Raw genomic sequence first — 19,708 nt, forward strand, 5'->3', positions numbered from 1 at the left:
ACCGACCGACCGACCGACCGACCGACCGACCGACCGACCGACCGACCGACCGACCGACCGACCGACCGACCGACCGACCGACCGACCGACCGACCGACTCGGCCACTACATTGGCCGCACCGCTGCACCGCGGCTGTACTGAGGCCTGCCGGTTCCTGCCGCTGCTCCCGTCTTTGAGCTTGTTGCCTCCTCTGGTGAAGCCGTTCCACGTGTTGGGGTTTTGGACAGGTGTGTTTTTTTTATTGCTGTACCGATAGTTAGGTCTAATGTACCCTTAGGCATCGAGCAATGTCTTTAGCCTCTCCGGGTGGGGTCCTTCTTCCTGGTTCGCCAACCTGCCGTCCCAAAGTTTGCCCTTGGATTCTTTCGGACGAAATGGAGTCACTGATATCCCAGTGGCGCTTGTACCCATTGGAGACGGCGCCCTAAATATGAAACATTCTAAAATGATTCAGGAGCAGCTGAAGGTTTTTACCAGCCGCCACCTGGAGATCATTTAAGTACGCCCTTTTGACCGTAGGGGCATTCTGTGCCGATCATCGGCAAAGAATTTAGGGCCCCGTCTCCAATGAGTCCCGTCTCCAATGGGTACAAGCGCCACTGGGATGTAACTGACGCCATTCCGTCCGAAAGAATCCAAGGGCAAACTACAAGGGCGGCGAATGCATTGGCGCTTTGCAAACTGCCTCAATTTGTGTTCACTGAGCACCTGTTGTCCAAAACTGCAATCTCGCTTAGGTCCGTGCAATGCGTTAGCAATGTGCAGGCTGCACCAGCTGTTTGCTTCGATCATACGCTACTGCTATATGCAAAGTGCTTATCTGCCATTGTGTTAACGGTCTTCTGGTGAAATATCTATCTGTTACAGTATCCGAGCCATGCTGCTATTTTCACAGGTGCCTCTCAACTAGGCGAAAAGGCATCAGTAGGTGTTTATTCCCACGTATTAGATTGTATTTATTCAATCCGGGTCCCTGTTTATACACCGATTTTTCCTGCTGAATTTCTCGCTCTTGGTTTGGCCCTTCAAAAAGTTCCCCACAATATTTCTCAAGTTATCATTCTCTCGGACTCTCTCCCAGTATTGGCAGCGCTTTAATGTTCGGCAACTAAACTCTTTTACCAATCCCTTATGTACTTCGTGCCACTTCATGTCCAAGAGGTTCATTTTCAGTGGATTCTAGGGTACTGTGTTATTACTTCAAATTCGATGGCTGATTTCTTAGCAAAATCAGCAATCAATAGGCCTGCTCCCTATGTAGTTCCGAACCTCACTCTGCTGACCCCGTCCCGTTATGAACGTTACCAATTACACCATTACCTGAGCCATGTGCCCATCCTTGGTACAGGGGATTTCAGAAATGTATAATTTCCATGGAACATACGTTTTGATGATGATGATTATGGATTTTTATGGCGCAAGGGCGTCTGTGGCCAAAGAGCGCCATGGCACAAGGTATTTTTCGATTACTCAAGGTGGGGTCAAAGACCAATTTTCCAAGCATTTCAGCCCTTACTAGCCGAGCACCAGGCCAGGAAAAAGCTTGTACCCATTGTATCACCGGTAGGTACCCGGCGGCACTGGGGATCGAACCCCGCACCTCCCGCATGCGAGGCAGATGCTCAACCACTCGGCCACCGCTGCGGTCTCGGAACGTACGTTTTTGCCCATCAAGACAATGTGAGGTTTCCATGACGCTGTTGTGCTGCAGGATTCCTCGCCTAAATCTATATTTCTCCACTTCTGAGTTCACTCCGTCGAATCTATGTGCGTCATTCGGGGACGTTGAATCGATAGATCATTTCGTCCTGTACGGCCGGCGGTTTTCATGACGAAGAATTCAGTTTGTGCAAAATTCTCTCGCTCAATTAGGGCTGCTGTTTACTCTTCCTGTCCTCCTCTCTTTCGGTGCAACCGCCCAAGGCCATGCCATTAGGCAGGTGTGTCAACTTCTACGCAAGGATATTATTGAAACCGGGAAATTTTTGTGTGAACTTCTCGACGCCTTTACTTTCCTCTCAAAAATATTTTCTTTTTGATTAATTCTTTAAACTTTAGTTATTCAACCCACACCGCTAAGTTTCCTCGCATTTCATTCCGATTTCCTCAAGATCTCTCAAAATTCTTGATTATTTTCTCTCAGGTTCCTCTATATTTATGAGCCGTTTGAGAAAAACTTGGATGAGTTTTTCCTGTTTGGATTTGCACCAAAACCCGATCATTTCCCCCCCCCCCCCCCCCATGGGTATGTGTCATCGTTTTTTAGGCAACAACAACAACAACAACTCGGCCAGCGAACACAGCCAATATCAGGCGCCCCTTTACGTATCAACAAATCCTATATGATAGGAATTCATTCTAATGGTGGATGAAATCCTGTTTGCACGCCTTTTGAACACAGGCATGAGGAAATATGAAAGTACTACACACCAAAGGGCATACAAATGCGTACGTAAGTAATCGGAGCACACCATTTTGTTGTAAGTGCACTCATGTCGGTTCCGACAGAAATCTAGCTATAATACTTGATCATAAGAGACTGGACCGGACATCATAATCAGGTTGCGCATAACATAACTGCATAGTTCCATTAGGTAATGAGTAATGAGCGTTATAAAGCCGCAGCGTGCTCCGGTTACTTTGGCTGCACCTGCGCCAAGGCCACTGGGGTCCTGGAGTGAGGACTCCCATCATTCAAGCTCAGTAAACACTTTTTTTTTGTGATTTCATATTTTCCCTCCTCCTCTTGTCCGCTTACTTGATATAGAGTTTCGCTTCAAGTTATCACTGATACGGTGCTGTACTCTGAGAAGCCAGTTCCGCACTCGGGCTGCTCAGCGGGCCGGAATGTCGAGCTCCGCAAAAGGAAAAGGATGAGTGTAGCTTTAAGAGGCAGGGAGAGAGCAGTGTGACTCGGGGAAGTAACGAGGGGTATTGATTTCCTAGATAAAATAGAGAAGAAATAGGCATGTGGGTAGGCGTGTAATGCGAAGAGAAACTGACCGATTGTCCCTTCGGGCAACGGTGTGGATTCCAAGCGAAGGCAAACGCAGCTGGGGGTGGCGAGAGTCAGGTCTGCGAATGAGATTAGGCAGTTTTCGGGGATGAGATAGCCGTGGCTCGCCCAGTACAGTTTTAATTGGAGGGATATGGGAGAGGCGTTTCTCCTTCAGCGGACGCAGTTAGGCGGGGTTCATATAACTTGTACACAAATCGCTGTGCACGGGCATTCCTGCCTTTTTCGTTCATCGAAATTGCGGCCACACGGCATTTTGACATAAAACTGGCGACATCGGAGCACAAAACTGCCACCGCTCAGCCACCAGTGAGGGTGGTAGGCGTTAGATCCGAGACATTGTCGAAAAGAATTATCACCGCGGCAGTGAAGCGTGGAACCGTCACCTTCTCGAAACCCTCTCCCCCTGCGCCAACGTTCAGAAGGGGTCCTCTTCTGGGCAGCGTCAGCCCAAGTGCAGGCACGGAATTGCCGGACATCTGACACGGGCGTATATATTGTGAGATTGAAAGAGGGAGGTAGGAGGGAGATGTTTGCTCAGGGGAGAAAAAAAATGACAGCCAGACAGAGGGAGAGAGACTCAGTTACCACATTTGAACAGGAGAGAAAAAGCAGGAAAGGGAAGGTCGCCGTGTCTACATCGTTCTCGCCTCGGGCGCCCCGCCCGGGCTGCACGCTAGCGGCTCGTTAAGGTCGGGGCACTTCGCACCATCGAGGTGGCTCGACCACCCGGCGTCATTCCTTCCTCCTGCCTCCTCCTGTCTCGCTTCTTTTTCCTTCGGAAACCAGAACAATCGCACTCAATCTTTGTATTTTCACGTTACAAAAATAATTTAAAAGCAGAATTGAATCGCGTGTTCGGCTGCCGCGATGAATAATCGACTAATGCATGGGCGTCGGGGACCACAGTGCCCAGTATCGCGTGACTTTTTATCGTTGGCTCGAGGTGGCGGTGATTCGTTGGACCGAATTACTGCACATTCGTAGTGTCGTAAGGGCTGGCGTCTGCCGCTGAGGAATTTCTCGGCATTTGCTGCAATAAAAAACCTAATAAAATATGCTGTGTCCCGCTTGAACACACCGGCAGCCACCACGATGCAGTTTGACGTTCGTAGTTAGTGATGCAAGCTGCGACACGGTGTAAGCAAAGTGCGCACAACATTCAGGGCATTGTACTTTGGCTGGCAGCTAGGTACTCTACTTTCTACTACAGGAAAACTCGTACCGCTTCGTGAAGTGAGCTTCGATAACGTTTAGTGTGCTGCATGTTACATCTAGACTGAGTGGTTGAAGCGTTCGGCTACTGAGGCCCACGACCCGGGGTCAATGGCTGCGTAACGCGCGTTTCGACGAAGGCGGAATTCAAATAGGTGCCCGTGTACTGTTGCAGAAGGGGCGGACTGGCCTTGTTTTAAGGGGCCTAGTAATTTACCAGTGTGGCGGGTTAAGCACGGCAAAATATTTGAATATGCGCTACAGTTAACGAAGGCTTAATTGGTAACTTAACGCGCTGTTTTGCATGCCTCTCCAATCAATTCTTTGACATGACGCAACTCCACACCGGTCCTGCCAAATCATTGTTGCCGCATTTGTGGTGGCCATGCACCAATCACATGTTTCCGATCTTTACAAATTTAGGGCTGGCATCAGATATTGTGTCGCGGGTAGGCTGGGATTCTTATTAGCCTGGTACGTCCTCTATTTGTGTAGCGCTCTTTGTTAACCATAAAACTTGTGTTTTAATCACGCGTCTGACGTGGTTAGCATCAATACGAGGATGAGTATTTTGAGTAGTTACTTGCATTGTGTTGACGCGCACTTATTATTTAGGCCTAATACATTTTAAGATTAGAAAGGTGTGTGTAATAAAAACGAAACAGTATTTCCTCATTAGTAGAAGGTACTGCCTACATAGTTACCTTTATGAGGAATGAATTCTCTCATAATCAAACAACGCACTGGAAGTAAACAAGGAGCTCTCAGAAGCAGCTAGTTTCTCTCCCTAAAATATTGTTTTTTTTTTTACTTTGAAAAGCAAAATCGCATACACGACGTTGTAAAGAATAATTCTTAGGACAATAAGCACAACTGAAAATTTCAAAGAAAAATAATTTAGTTGATTAGTCGCGTGTTTCACGCTTGCCTCTCGAACAGTTTCTGACCGTTTGCAGCAATTCGGCCTGCTGAGCTGTAATTAACGGTCTTCTCGATTTTCTAATTATGCACGGATGGCGAGCTTCCTCTCTCTAGGGATGAGTGTGAATTGGAAATGGCACAAGCTGGAAGAGCAAAGTAAGGAATCCATGAAACTGCAGGCAGAACAAATTGCACAACTCGATGGCTCCACCGGAGAGACTAATCGCCCCAGATGCATTACACTGACTAAACCAGGTTCTTCGTGATGGCAGAAAAGTGGTCATCCCACCGGTTCGTTTGCTAGAGCGTAAAGTGCACTTGACTAATGCTTTAGGATGCGGTGCTTTCTGCTTTTGAAGACGTTTATTTTTCTGTCTTCTTTTTTCTATCTTACAACTTAAGTGTCACGAACTTCTTTCTCTAAAGTTGCTTCGCCGTGAAATCCATCCGGACATAATCGCCATTAATTTTTATCAGTTTCAATGAGAAATTTCGCAAATGCATAGTGCAGAAAATTGTACTTCATGTTGCACTCTTTTGTCAGTTATTGTTATTAAACGTCCAAGCGTAAAAAAATATGGACGTGTATTGGAAGTTCAGTATCTTTTTGTGTTTATGCATTGGGTGCAAATAATGCCCAAAATATCACGCGAAAACTTTTTTCAACTACCTTGGGTACAGAGTAGAGAAGTTTTCAGCATTACCCACTGGAAATACGCATACTGGGCTACATTTTGACACGATGCTTCCATTTGAGGAAATCGTCGACCAAATAATGAGAGATGAGCTCCAATGACAAAGTTACGCTATGAGAAGGCACAGCTACTTGGGAATACAAACGCTTTACAACAACAGTGTCGTCAGAATATCTCCGCTTGCAACGGTATATGTGCCAAGGTTCTCTCCGCTGAAATGAATATTTATTTTTGGTGGTATCCGGGACTTCCGTTTCTACATATCTTGCTTCTGCAAACACACTCGGATTCTTTGTATTGATCTTTTGGGCAATCAGCTTTCCAAAGTATGCTTGTGCGTTCTTTGCACCCTTGCCCTTCCAAACATCCTCTGAGGCTCCTTCGTGATCCTCAAAACTCCCGCCGGTAGAGCGCGCCACTTAATTTGGTAAACGGTGACACAATCCAATACAGTAAATCTATCTCCTTTTGTCGCAGGCCTCAGTTTTGGCTTGTGTAAGCACCTGCTATTTAGGAACGGCGGTGATGAACGAGAACCGCACTCTAACCATCGGTTCATTTCAAATACTTTAAAAAAAAATGAAGCCACTTTACAAAGGAAGTCGCGTCTGCTAGTTTAAGCAAGAGACCATGTACTGAATGCGCTTGTATCAGCATTTGCAGCCTAGCTGTTGGTCGTGGTAAGCTTTAATTTCTTCTGCATTGCCGGCGTTGGAGTAACGTAACAGGTATAACGCTTCTCGTTAATTGCTCGGAATGGAGGGCCGTGATGCATCACGTCATGTAACGCGCCACGCTGATTGGCCAAAATGTTAATGAGTGTTTGGCTCAAGCACAGTGACGCTACTTTTAAGACGTCATGAGGCATTCGTGAAGCCTGCCCTTCGTGTAATGTTACTCCGGCGCCTTAAACGCAGCGGATGTTGTCCCTCAACCGTGCCCATAGTTACTAAATACTCTGACCGTCTGACCAGATAAGTGACAGTGGTAAACATGCTGTAAAATTATAACTTTTTTTAACTCTTTTGTCATGCCCGTAATTCTACTCTGGGCGCGGCGAGTAAACATCGCGTCGCTGATCCCTTGCGGATTTTGCTTACATATCGAGTGGGAAAGCCGACGCAACGCGCGTTGTTATCTCGCGTGTGTACTCCATTTTAGTGCATATCGCGGACTCAGCAGACAAGGATTGGGAGATGAGTAGCTTGTTAGGATATACATTCAAAACATGCCAAATGTAATTGAAACTAAAAGCGTCTTGTTTCTTTAGTATTCAAAATCGAGCTGGTGGAGATGCTGAAAGTGCTCTCAGCTCATCGAAAACCACATATACGAAGCCGTGCTCCCTCAATAATAGATTTTAGTAGTCCGGAATCATGTTTCCCGTATTATTGGCGCTTGTGACAGGCCAGTGCATTTTGGCATCACTCGCAAAGCTCTTACGCATGTGAAAAGCCTTGATCATTCGGCTGTTAATACAAACTGTTGCTGTATTTAATGTTCACAACGCTGCATAGATTCGGTGAGGCAGAAAGTGGTTCTTTGCGCTTCTCTGAATGGGAATAAGTTCCTTGTATTCTCTGAAGCGAAACGTGTCTGCGCGGGTTCCTTGGGAGTGAAGTGATGTGGGGAATAACCGTCAGTGTCATGAATAGTTAATCACACTCTTTGCCTAGCTACATCGGCTTTACACGAGAAAACATTGCAACCTAACGACACAGGCAGAACAGTATCCCGCGGGCGCAGACTTGTCTCTGCCCGTGAGTAGAATTTTTTAAAGAAAATATTCCTCAGAACGGAGGCTGAAGGATCCGGTGCAAGAGGGAGCTCCACGTCTCGCGCTTTAGGCAGGACGGGCCGGGGGAACATTATGCAAACTGTATGCAAATTCGAACTTGAGCTTTATTCTTGCCCTTATTGTGCTTTGAGCATTGCGCGCTTTCATCACACCTCTCTTCTGTGCTGCCGTATTCCTGAAACAGTACCCTCTTTATTGTTGAGTAATTTTCCTTTTCTTTTCTACGCGTATGTTCCACCCGGCCACTATTTTAGACTGTCGCTTTCCCCGGCAATGGAGGCTGCTCAGTTATTACGAAGACTGCTCTCTTACTGCAGGAAAGTAAAAGGCCTTGTAGTTCTATTAACACCCCACCCCTGTTCACCACAAAGTGTGACTGCATGGTTGATTCACGAGAGCCGAGTCTAATACTTCTTAATGTCGCTGTACTTCATGCTACTCTGAATTTTATGTCTAATGCTCATCCACCTAGTTTCTGCTCGCTTTCCAGACCAAGACATTGCTGGAAACGAGTGAAAGCGCTCGACATCAAAACGGGAAGGTGAGTTCGAGTGGAGCTTTTATGCGTGGCATCTTCCTACGCGGCTGAGCAACTGTCATAACTCATATGATGGTTTTCTTATAATGTTGAAACGCCAGTGTGAAGAAACGGGCGCTTAGTTTCGCCTCTCATGGCTGGCGAGAATTAGGCGAATGAAGTAAACGCACGACCGACATTTCTCCATGGCGAGTACGATGGTTCCTTTAAAACTGCTCCGCTTCTGATAGCATAATAGCAACAGATCGCCTAATGTGCGTACGAGATGAGTGCCATCTAGCTCTTAGATGCACAGTTAAAGGCACAGGCGCGTATTACCTGTATTCTTGCGCCATGTGACATCTGACGGGCATGTTGCATATACGGATTGAAGACTGCATTCTTGTTGCTTCCTTTTTGAAATGTGTAAGGCGGTGGACCTTCACAAACTGTTTCTGTGGCTTTAAGTCCGCGGTCCTCAGCATCTATGTACGATGTGCAATTAAAAAAAAGTATTTTAATATTTATTCGAATTTGATGCTGCTCAGACGATTCTCTCGAGCGGCGGCAGATGTTCCAGAATCGGCGTATTCGTGTGACCGTTGAACGCGGACGGGTTAGACACCTCGTCATTGCGCATAGAGTTGTTGCCCATGGCACACAGTTTAAACGCGTTCAGATGCGCCGTCAAAAATCCCCCCACCGCTGTTTTTCACGTTCATATGCACCTCTGGCTTTCAGCTGCAGGCGACTCTCGCTCTGGCCTCAGATCTTAAGACACCATTAACATATCGTGAAGCATGTCACCACTGCTCGCGTGTTTCTTCTCTTGTGTCTGTGCTCCTTCGCTGCTGTTATGAATTAATACAGCATATGTTTGGTGATACTATTTCATTTAGTGAGTAATTGATAAATACTAATATTGTTGTTATTATTATCATTGTTACAAATAAAATTATACAGTCTCAAAAAATAAAGCCTGAAATAAGGACATGTGATAAGTAAACCTCAGACCTGCAGCTAATGTTTCGGCAAGAGGACTTGTCTTCTTCTGGGCATATATATCCTCTCAGGCGTAGACAATTCCTCTTGTGAAACAGCGGCCACCGAACTGAAGCTACACTTTCATTTCTTATTCATTTTGCGCTGTCAATAATACCAACTTCCTTGCCCTGTCTGTATCGTTAATTCCCAAAAATAAATTTTCAACACGTCACAACTTTGTCATTCAGATCTTCCGTTGCCAAGCTATAAAGACACTATGCACAAGCAATGAAATCGATCAAAGATTCAGTCCCTGCGAGTACCCAAGTTAGGAGCCGGCTGGCGTCAAGACCACTTTAACCGGAGATGTAATAATTTGCCGGAGGCGCGTCTTTCCCGTAGACGCCTGGTGCGCTTTCGCCTGATGCTTAGATGTCACGGAGTATACGTAGCTACACTAATCGTTGTTCTCGAACTGAACTGGAGACGACAAGAGCTACGCGCTGCTCGGTGGTCGCATTAAACGTAAGCTTCCGAGACACGAACCGAGCGGAAGCGGTTTCAAGTAGTCGCTAGCGGAACCATGACCCGAACATAGGCGCGCAGCTCACCAAGACGGCGTCGTCGCGCTAATCGAAGCAGCTGCTTACAACGACGCCAGGTCTGCGTTAATGATATTGTGCGCCTCGGCTCGGTTAGCACACTGCACAGGAGAGCACCGTCTCCCTCAACTGTTGCCCTTTTCAGTCTTTTTTTCCGCTTCACTCTTTCGTCTTCCATGTGCGAACTGTTTGCAGCCGACCCTAGATGGCATCCGCGTCTTCCGCTGCCTATGTTGCTTGCTGCGTGCTAATTGAGTCAGCGCGTTTCTTACGCTTCGCGTGGCTAGCTACCGAGATATTCCCCAGCTGGCGAGAGTAGCTGTTTTCCGTCGAGGCTCTCCCTTTATTTACAACACGGTGTTTGAGCCTATGAATCTCTTCGTATATCTGTTGTTATGACGGGCATGAATATGCTGCACACTCCTTGAAGGAAGTTTAAAGGGAGAAAAGGCTGCTTAGTAAGAGATGCACTCTTTAAGAAAAGTATGCAATATATTTCGATCATGGCATTGTAAGCGAGCACGAAATCAGAGTTGTCGCGACTACGGCTAATGCAACCAAATTGACTTTTGAAGAATGTTTGCGGGAAATATGTAACCTCTAGATAACTGGAGGTACCAAGCCTGCTGGCATTGACGCAAAAACGTTTATTTCGACCAGCTGTCACAGTTGGCCTGCACACATTCCACTTGATCTTAGACATCGCTTTCTCCTGTAGGTGTCACACACAAGTGTGCATGCAAGCTGTTTGTATAAGTGGCATACAACGCAAATATCTTGACCAAAATGCAGCGCAGCCTTCGTACAATTTCTTTCTGCTTTGTGTCTTCAAGCGTAACATATAAAGAATACAGCTGCGTCGCTGAACCAAGACTTGCATTTATATCTTTTAGTTCTGCAGTCCGGGGTGTAACGAATCTAGCTTCTGGCGCGTCAGAGCCTCCAAGCAAAATTTTACGGACCGGGCAGGACGAAGAGTTGAGCACATGCCACACTTCAGCTACAAAGAAAAAAGTTAACGTAATAGTCGAAGAAATTTCGCATGTAATGCTGCTGGTGCGTGAACGACGGGCAGACATGCTTAAAAACGTGATATTTACATGATCTCGCCTCGAAATCATTTTCTTCGGAGCTAGTCTGCCTTGTGCTTGATTTTCTCGTGGCAACCACTGCAGTCGCTGTAGCTTTTGGCTAATGAGTTCAAAGTCGCAGCGATTGCTTTTCGGTGGACGCGAAATTGAAAACTGCCCGAGTAAAAAGAACTCAGTGCATATTCAAGAATTCTGCAGGCTGTAGAAATTGATCCGGTGCCTCTTCACTACACGGCGTCTCTGGTAACTCGGAGCGTTTCCTTGGTTCGTAAAAAAAAAGATTAGTCAGGTGGTTACCTTGTATATATTCACGTACTTCTTTCAAGAAAGCAACGCGACATGCCGTCAGAGGTACGTTCATTTCAGCGCACTCACTCACGCTGCAACTACCAAGGGTACCTGTGATATAAGCAACGTTGTATGCGAAAACAAGGCTGTTGGAGACACCCACCAGCTTGTCGCGTTTTGACAAAAAAAAAAGCATTTTTCCTTTCCCGAATGTAGTAATGTGATCATTATTACTTGTGTTTTTTCCTATATATATTTTTAAAGAGCGGAATTCACTCAGTTTACTTGACTATTTAAACAGTTCAGCTAATGGCACCCTAAACACGTTTTAACGGTGCTCTTGAGTTTTATTTTGTTACAAAGAATTTTCTTTTTTCTGTTAATAGCATATCGAATTTAAAATCCAGTGTGGAAGTCACGTAGTTGTGGCGCAGGCTGTAAGGATGCTTGTTGTGAAAGGAGAACACATAGAGAAGTACGCATAGATCCTGACGTTCTGCTCAAAAATCCACCATTGACCACCGGTCTGGAAAACCCACCAGGGAAGCAGGGTGTTGGAATAGGCGCCGTGTGCACAGCTAAAGTCGAGTTTGCTTGTAAGTTTCGCAACACGCCTCGCTACTTTCTGTGTCTGTAATTTTACCGTATGCCTGTCTGCAACAGCTAGATAAGCTGCTTAGGTGCGCTAGAATTTCAGACTCACGCATACTAAGCCCATTTCCATTATCTCGATTGCGTCACGTGCACATTGCAAAGCAATCGTCTGGGCTCTCAGTGTTGGTCTACTCTAGAGTCGGCTTTCATGTGTGTCAGCGCCAAATCGATACTGCCATCTGGAGTAACACTCTCAACTACGCTTCGAGAGACTACATGCAAGGTTAGTACTTGGGCGCAGTGAAGGCATTAAGGTGACCTTTACAGAAAGAAAAAAAAACATGCTAATGCGGTGGACGTCCATACGATGCAGTTATTTGTGAAACGATAAAAGTATGTGATGCAGTTGTTGCCCGTGAAAGTGTAGACATAGGATGGCTCTTGATCCAAACGCTGTTCGTGGAAGTTAAGAGGATCATGCAGCGCCTTAGCGAAATTGTCCTTTTATTTTAGTGCACTCTGTCGAGCAGCAATTGTGCTGCTTGCTTTTCTTGCATTATTGCTATTATTGCTCGTAAGCTCTGTTCTGTGCTATACCTTTATACCTTGTGTGTTTTTACACGGCGAAAAAAAAAAGCTGCTGTACATATATGGCGTATCCTATGCCCTAAAATATCGTGCATGCTAAAATACTAAAGGGGCGTTAGCAACACGAAGCAGCGTAGGAAGCCGAACCTACGTATACTGTTGAAGGCCTAGAGCATGTGTCGCTGTGTCTGCATACATGTGAGTGTCTGTGGGTGCCTCCATGGCGTTGCTTAAAATCTCGGTGAATAACTTTGGGTCATCCATTGTCATCATTATCGGATTAACTACAAAAGCCTCTACAACTGACCTCCAATTAGACCTGTTCCGCGCCACCTTATCTTCAAAAACTTCCTATACTCGTTCTTTTACCTGACATATCTTGCCCTCTGCTACGTTCTACTTCTCTTGGATCGAATTCCTACTGGACTTTCCGTTATCTTCATTATGGTTATTTTATCTAGCCCTGCACGTATAATCTGTTTTATTTCGACTAGGATATCAACTCAAGTTTGTTGCCCACCGGCACAGCTCTCTTTTCGTGTCCTGAAGTTGCCACCTTACGATGCGTCAGGAAGACCCGAAACATAATTCCGTCATCATTCAGCAAGTTTAACTGAATAGCGACAGTTACCAGAATATATATCCGCCCAGAGCGCTTCACTTGTGAGAATACCAGCCCGCAAGCACTGCTTCGGTGGATTAGAGGACAAACTTCAGCGCAATTGCTGTCGATTCTGCCAATATGACTGCATCTTCAAGCGCCATCTTCCCAAATGAAATATCCAGCCGGGACCGCAATTATCCGCTAAATTCATTGTGATATGACACTCAAACGCAACAGGGTGTTGTTTGGACCCCTTTTTCTATGTTTATCGGATCATCACGGCCTCAAGTTTCTTGAAAGCAGCTAGATGAATGGTTGAATGTTCTGAGCAAACAAGCCTAGTGCACTGAAAATTGCTGCCTCTTGTAAACTCCTTCACAAGAACAGTCGCTGCCAATGGTCAGGAATGCAGTACGCAAAGTCTTCGAGGTCAGGAGTGCAGCCTTAACGTGCACTGAAAGCAGGAAAAAAAGGCGTGTCATTGTGATTTTAGGCCTCCGAAAAGGGCATACATAGCGTGAATTCCACGATATAATGAAATGTTTATCAATAATATGAAACATGTGCGCCAATCTGCTGCTATGCGAACCTCTAGTTTGGTAAAAGTAAAGTTATTATTGTTATATTACATTATAGATAATTCACGTGGTAGTAGAACGTTTTCGGAAACTGTGGAACTCCAATGTGATGTCCCTATTTTTGCTGTCTTTCAAAATGTGCAGCAACAAAAAAAATGAAGTAATTGCGACCGTAGCGCCTATAAAAGTAATGACAATGCTGACCACGAGACGGCTTATTAATCTCGATTTTTGCGCCCGTACAGGAAGAAAAAAACGCTCTTCCGAGTTTATTTTTGCAGTTGTTATATGACCCAACTTCATGCACTATTTAGAATCACACGAACTTCCGGCAACAACGTCCTTCCTAGAGGGGATCGCAATATTGCAAAATAGAAAGATTAAAACTGCACAGAGGTAAACAAAAGTGAACTTAACTGCAAAAAAATGGCACAAAGCCTTAGCATAACGGCAAACACATGCACGTCTTGGCTTCATAAACGAAGCTTTCCTTCGCCACAGAAAAGAGTGCATATCTCTTTCCCACCCTGCATGCAGGTCTTTTTATAAGCCGATCGATGAACGGGGCGAGCACATCACACGTACGCAACGGAGTGCGTTAGTCTTTGCGACATTGTTTCTTGCACAGGTCTTGTTTTCGTTTATAACGGACCATTCCAACTATAACCCTTCCCTTGTCATCCTCCTTCCAACTCTAACGTTTCTATTGCCCTCAGGGAACAATAAAGGCGCGTTAATAACCGCCTTGGCCCGTTCCATACCCCATTCCTCGCGGGAGTTTGAATCTCTCGATGAACAGTAATTAGGCGCGGTTGTAATGAAGAACCACGGCAGGGTCACCTCTGCTTTCATTGCTCAGGAGGTGGAGCGGGAAAAAGGGGCTTCCTTTGCAGCTATATCTTTGCGGCTCGAGCTGTGTTCATAAAGAATGGGAGAGGATCGCAGGTATAAATTCTCTCCCTACCACCACTTTTAAAATCGATCAAGATGAACTACGCTGCAAAACAGACCATTGACGCATGCGCGGGCTTTTTTTTGGACATGTAGTGCCATCTAGTGCGTCAAAAAGAGACTGTGCTTCAATTCCGGGTTCGGTTTTTTTCTTCAGCCATATCAGGGAGCACATTAAAACTTGCGGCAATACTGCTCAACACGGGGAGTGGCGCTTTTGTCTCGCCCCGACCCTGCTCAGCAGTGCCACGGTTCTCTCGGCTTCGCAGCATCGACACTTGACTCTCAAGATGCAAGCGACAGTCATGTGTGAAAAGATGGAGTCCATTTGTCTGATCTATAGTTACAGTGATTACTGGTCCGGTCAGCCCGGATAGTCGCAGGAGGTGGAGCGTAACTTTAGTTTTCACCGTTGTCGAGGAGAGTCGCTGCTTTTCCTAGTCTCTCTGGAGGAACTGGTTGTGTTCTCAACGATTCCTCGCCGCCACCCGCTGAGCCAATCGAGATTTCACCAATGCGGCCTAAGGTTGACCTTGGCATTACACTGCGATGTCACCCAGAACGCTTTTCTGGTGAGCGATAGTTTCTTTTATAATAACCGGAAATATTAATGTGCAGACTTCTGTAACTTAAATACTTTTTACTCACATAGTAACGCCTAAAATTTATATTCTAGATTTTTATTCTAATTTCTTGCTACTAAACGTATTAAATTTTTTGCTAGCCTTTCTGCCAGTCACTCAAATTTTGCCAATAAAGTGTTTTGTTCTTCATAAGCAATATTTACGTTTCTTTTTGTCACGTCACTAACAATAGCTCTTCATTAGCTACATTTGAATGGGCTGTAATAAAGCATTTTTTTTTAATTTATGGCTCGGGAAAGTTTTTACGCAAAGCACTCTGAATAACCTGAGTTAACGAAACAGGAGTTAACTAAAAAAACTAAAAAATTGTTCCGCGATGGCGCGGCTACTTCTGGTAGCGGAGGCCAAAAGGAAAGTGCTCAGCTATAGGGTGAAAATTATGAGCCAAGGTTGCGGTGAAAGGGAAGGCGTGTGAGGAAGGCGGGCGAGAACAATGGGATCGAAGGATCCGGGCTAAGACCTGACTCATACATTCAAGAAACTTAACCTGCATAAGGCGTAAAACAACAGAAAACTAAACACACTGTTGAAACGATGACGCCACATTATTTGTAAGGTCTCGCACCTCGTGAAAAAGATCGTAAAGACTTAATTTATTTTACAAAATCGAAAAGTAAGCAAAGCAGTAAGAGAGAGTTGGAAGGCTTCGGAGAAACCGTTAACGCTTCCCCTGTTCTTGTCCCCAACGCTCAGACCTTTTTCTCTTCCTTAGGCAGAATATCGGTCGGTAAGAAACAAAGGCCGGAATGCGCGGCTCAAGAGCTGTGACGGCAGCAGTAGTTTGGACGGAAAATTGGGGTGCGCGCCTGCGATCGCGACGCCGCCCGAATGACTCGGCTTGTGCTGAAGCGCTCCTGAACAAAAGGGTTGTTCTCGCTACGCGCCAAATGATGCCGCTGCCGCCTGAGACGAAGACAATGAGCGCTGCGACGCAAAAGAATCGATAATCCAGAAGAGAGGGGTATGATGTAAGGGGGATAAAAAAGTTCAAAACAATAACTAAAATGAAGATATCCCTTTTAGGAAAATAACGTTACGACATCAAAAAGGTGGTGATATCAGCTTGCATTTGCAAAAGGCCATTCTGATTGTTTTGTATTGTTGTTTGGCTCATTTGGGGCTGTTGTCATGGTTGGTTCGCGTCGATCGAGATTAATGACAACGGCGACACATAACTGCGTTGTTGTTCTTAGCGCCTTGTTTTACTCATGTTTACACAATACACTGCGGCACGGAGCGATCGGTGAGAGCTGAGTGTGTTCTCTTCATAAACCGAACAATGTCTTAACGCTGTGAAATTTCCTGAGACTAAGAAAGTAGCTAAGAAAAAAAAACAACAAAGTTCTCAATATTGCCTTCCATATAAAATGCCCGAAGACCAAAGGCGAGTCCGGGCTGACTATTTCTGCGCCTTTGCTATGGGCTCATTCTTGAGGGACGGGTCTTCTATAAATAGGGGTCGAATTGCACCGTTTTTGTGTTCCCCGACATCAAAATAGATATTAGGATCGCACTTGTCCCTCACCACTCCTTTAAGCTCTGCTTGAGAGAGCTTTTTCGAACGAATCGCTATCATGTTGATTGTTATTTGCACTGAAGGTGCCGTTTCCTCCTGAGCTAGCCACGTCAACAGACACATGCCTCTCAGATCAGTCCTTTCAGTGCGACAATGTCAATCAAGTACTCCGTCATACGTTCATCATGTCGTGAGAAGTAACAGGCCGCTAAAGGTCGCCGCAGTGCTGCGATCTGTTCTTGTTTACTCAAGCCGTATATAGCTGGCAAATTGAAATAAGCGAGGGGCTCATCTCTGCAATCAGTTTCCGGTACCGCCTATACAGCAGCACGGAGATGCGGCGCAAAATAACCACTGTTACGAAACTGAATATTCCAATTCAGCATAAGTCGAGCCCACTTATAACGAACCTGGCAGTCACGTGGATTCCGTTCGTTATATCCGATGCTCGCAATAAATGGATTCTTCGTATAACAGTAAAAAAATACTAAGGCCGCCGAAATGGTGTTTTACTTCTCATAAAACTCTGTTTCCCGCGCCTACTTGTGCAAAGCAGAGCCTGCCGCAGCTCTCTTCAGGCTATCTAGGGTGGTTATTCAATCCTCGCCAATGCCCTTGCTGCCAACTATCGAATTTAGAGACGGGATATAGCTGATCGTCATTGAACCACACACGGCAACTGGTGGCACGTCGGTCACATTAATGGTGGCATGTCGGTCACATCAACTGAACGTCTTCGTCAGAGCACGCGCCTGTGCGATTTTGTGGTCCGCACGAACGTAGTTATCAGAGGAAACATCTGGTCAGCTATGCAATTCTAGTTCAGCAGCTTTTTCGCTCTATTCCTTCTGCGCTTATATTGCTCATCGTTCAAACATTTTTTCCGGCGGAAACTGGTGTATTTTTTATTTTGATAACTTCTCTATTCACTTTTGCATTTAACTTACCGTTATTTTGTTATTGACTGCTATTTTGGCTACTTTATTCAATCAGGAAATGGAAGCCTTATGCGTGCCAGCCTCTCGATGCTTCTATCTCCTTCTATTTGAAAGGTTTAGGGGACTTTGCATTTGTGGAGCAGTGTCTCTAGCTTCTTCCCTTGTTACTCTTCATTTAGCTTTTTTTTATTTTAAACGGTCGATCCTCTTCAATCTTCTGTTCCATTTCTTTTTTCTGTGCGTCTTTTAAGTTACTATACAACAGCAAAAGATGGCAGAGAGGAGCCACGCATTCGGAAAAGCTTTTTCTTTCGAGTGTGGAGCGCAAGCGAGGCGGGATTGACACCCTGAGTGCATAGTTCATAGATTGAAGAGCGGACGCAGGTCTTAAAAGGGCGACTGAGAGACCATATACGGCAAAGTGCACCGGAGCCTTGTGAAGGCATTACTATTGTTCTTTATTCTAAGCCCATTTCGGGCTTCGGCGGGGTTTTCCTCCGTGGGGACATCTCAGCCGCCACTGATGCGTAAGCCTCGGTTTTTCGGCCGTCCATATCAACGCCCTGCACCTCCATTCACTCGGGTAAAACTCGTCTGTCCATTTCAGGTTTCTTCTTGTTGCCTGCTTCTTGTCCTCATCCAAATTTAGAACGGTCGAAGTCGCGTCGTTTTGTTGCCGTGCTGAGATAGATACGCGTGATGAGAAATAACAAAAACTGAACAAGGCGTTACATAAAAGCAATACCGAAAATTGTGAAAATGAAACGCGGAAGTAGTGCCGTTAGACGCCACGTTGGGACTGAGCACTGTTTGAGAGCACTTGAAGTCAAAGCTTCGATGATAGGTGGGCATATAAAAAAAAAACAAGCGCAGAGCCAAGCAAACAAGAGAACAATAGGCGCTTCCATTGACGGCGTGATTCCAAAACATGGTCCCATTTCTTCTTTACTGCAAATTTTCGTCTGATTTTTTTGGCTCTTCTTCGAGAAATGGGTTGGTCGGAGCCTTTGTCGTCTCTCGGAAGGCTGTCTGGAGGGAGCTGATATTTTCTCTTTCGTTTCTTGTTGGCGACGTCTTATCCTGGTCCTCACTCTGCGCTACTGCCTTGCCGCATTTGGCACTTCATCTTCCGATTATCTTCTTCTCCCGATGTGTCTCCTCGAGAAGTGTCGTACTTCGGGGCTTTCTTTGGAAGGCAGCCCTGCCGCACAGAAGCGTTCCTTGGGAGCAAACTTTTCAAATGTCATGTCACAGCAGGCTACTTTTATCTCTTCTTCGTACTTGGCAAACGGTGTACTGATCGGCGAGGTTAGGGTAGCTAGTTTTTCGTAAAATGTTCGTGCGATAACAAATTAATAAATAGAAAAACTAATAACAATAAGGCCTCGTGACACCATTTGCTTTCCAGAAGCCGGTTTCCAGTGGACAGCTCCCTCGTATTAATCACCGTGTTGTGAGTGTCTTATCTCGATATCGATTGTCTCTGATGTACCCTACGACGTGTTTGTCAGTAAGGGCACAGACGCTAAGATTTTGGGTGTCAATATTTTTGTCTAAAGAGACACATACGGGCCTAGTGAACATAAAAATGAGCTAAGAACAAATGCTTAGAGTGAACTAATTACAACGGATTTTGTGCAAACAGTTGCACTTTGACGCCATGATCGACTGGCTAACCTGGACTAACATTTTCCTGATGACATCGGCGTCACCGGCAAGCGGTGGTTGCTCACAGTTGGGTTCAGTGACGTCACAATAACTGGGACGAGTGCAACTTTACGTCACCAGATGCGGGTGAAAATGACGGGCGACTTTTCGGACAACATTTAGAATCATATGAACTAATGCTTCATTCAATGCCTGCGACTGAAACTTGCTAGAAGGCATATTCTTACGTCTGGAAAACAAGTATAATTTGTTTGCGTTCTAAATTTTGTGTTCGCACCCCTTTACACCTATGGTGACGGTAAAAAACGTTTCACACGTTTAATCACCTTTATTTATTGCTCCTACAAGCGTTTTCAAGCGAAAAGCTTCACTACGCGGGTCAGAGCCGAGCTTCGCGTGAGCCGTACTGGTGAGTTATGCGCATGCGCGAAAACGAGTGACGTCACGCGCCGCGCAGGTGGTCGCTCCTCGCCGCTGCCGCAGCCGTCGCCGCCGCCGA

This window comes from Amblyomma americanum, chromosome 3, assembly GCF_052857255.1.
Source record: "Amblyomma americanum isolate KBUSLIRL-KWMA chromosome 3, ASM5285725v1, whole genome shotgun sequence".
Taxonomy (NCBI): Eukaryota; Metazoa; Arthropoda; class Arachnida; order Ixodida; family Ixodidae; genus Amblyomma; species Amblyomma americanum.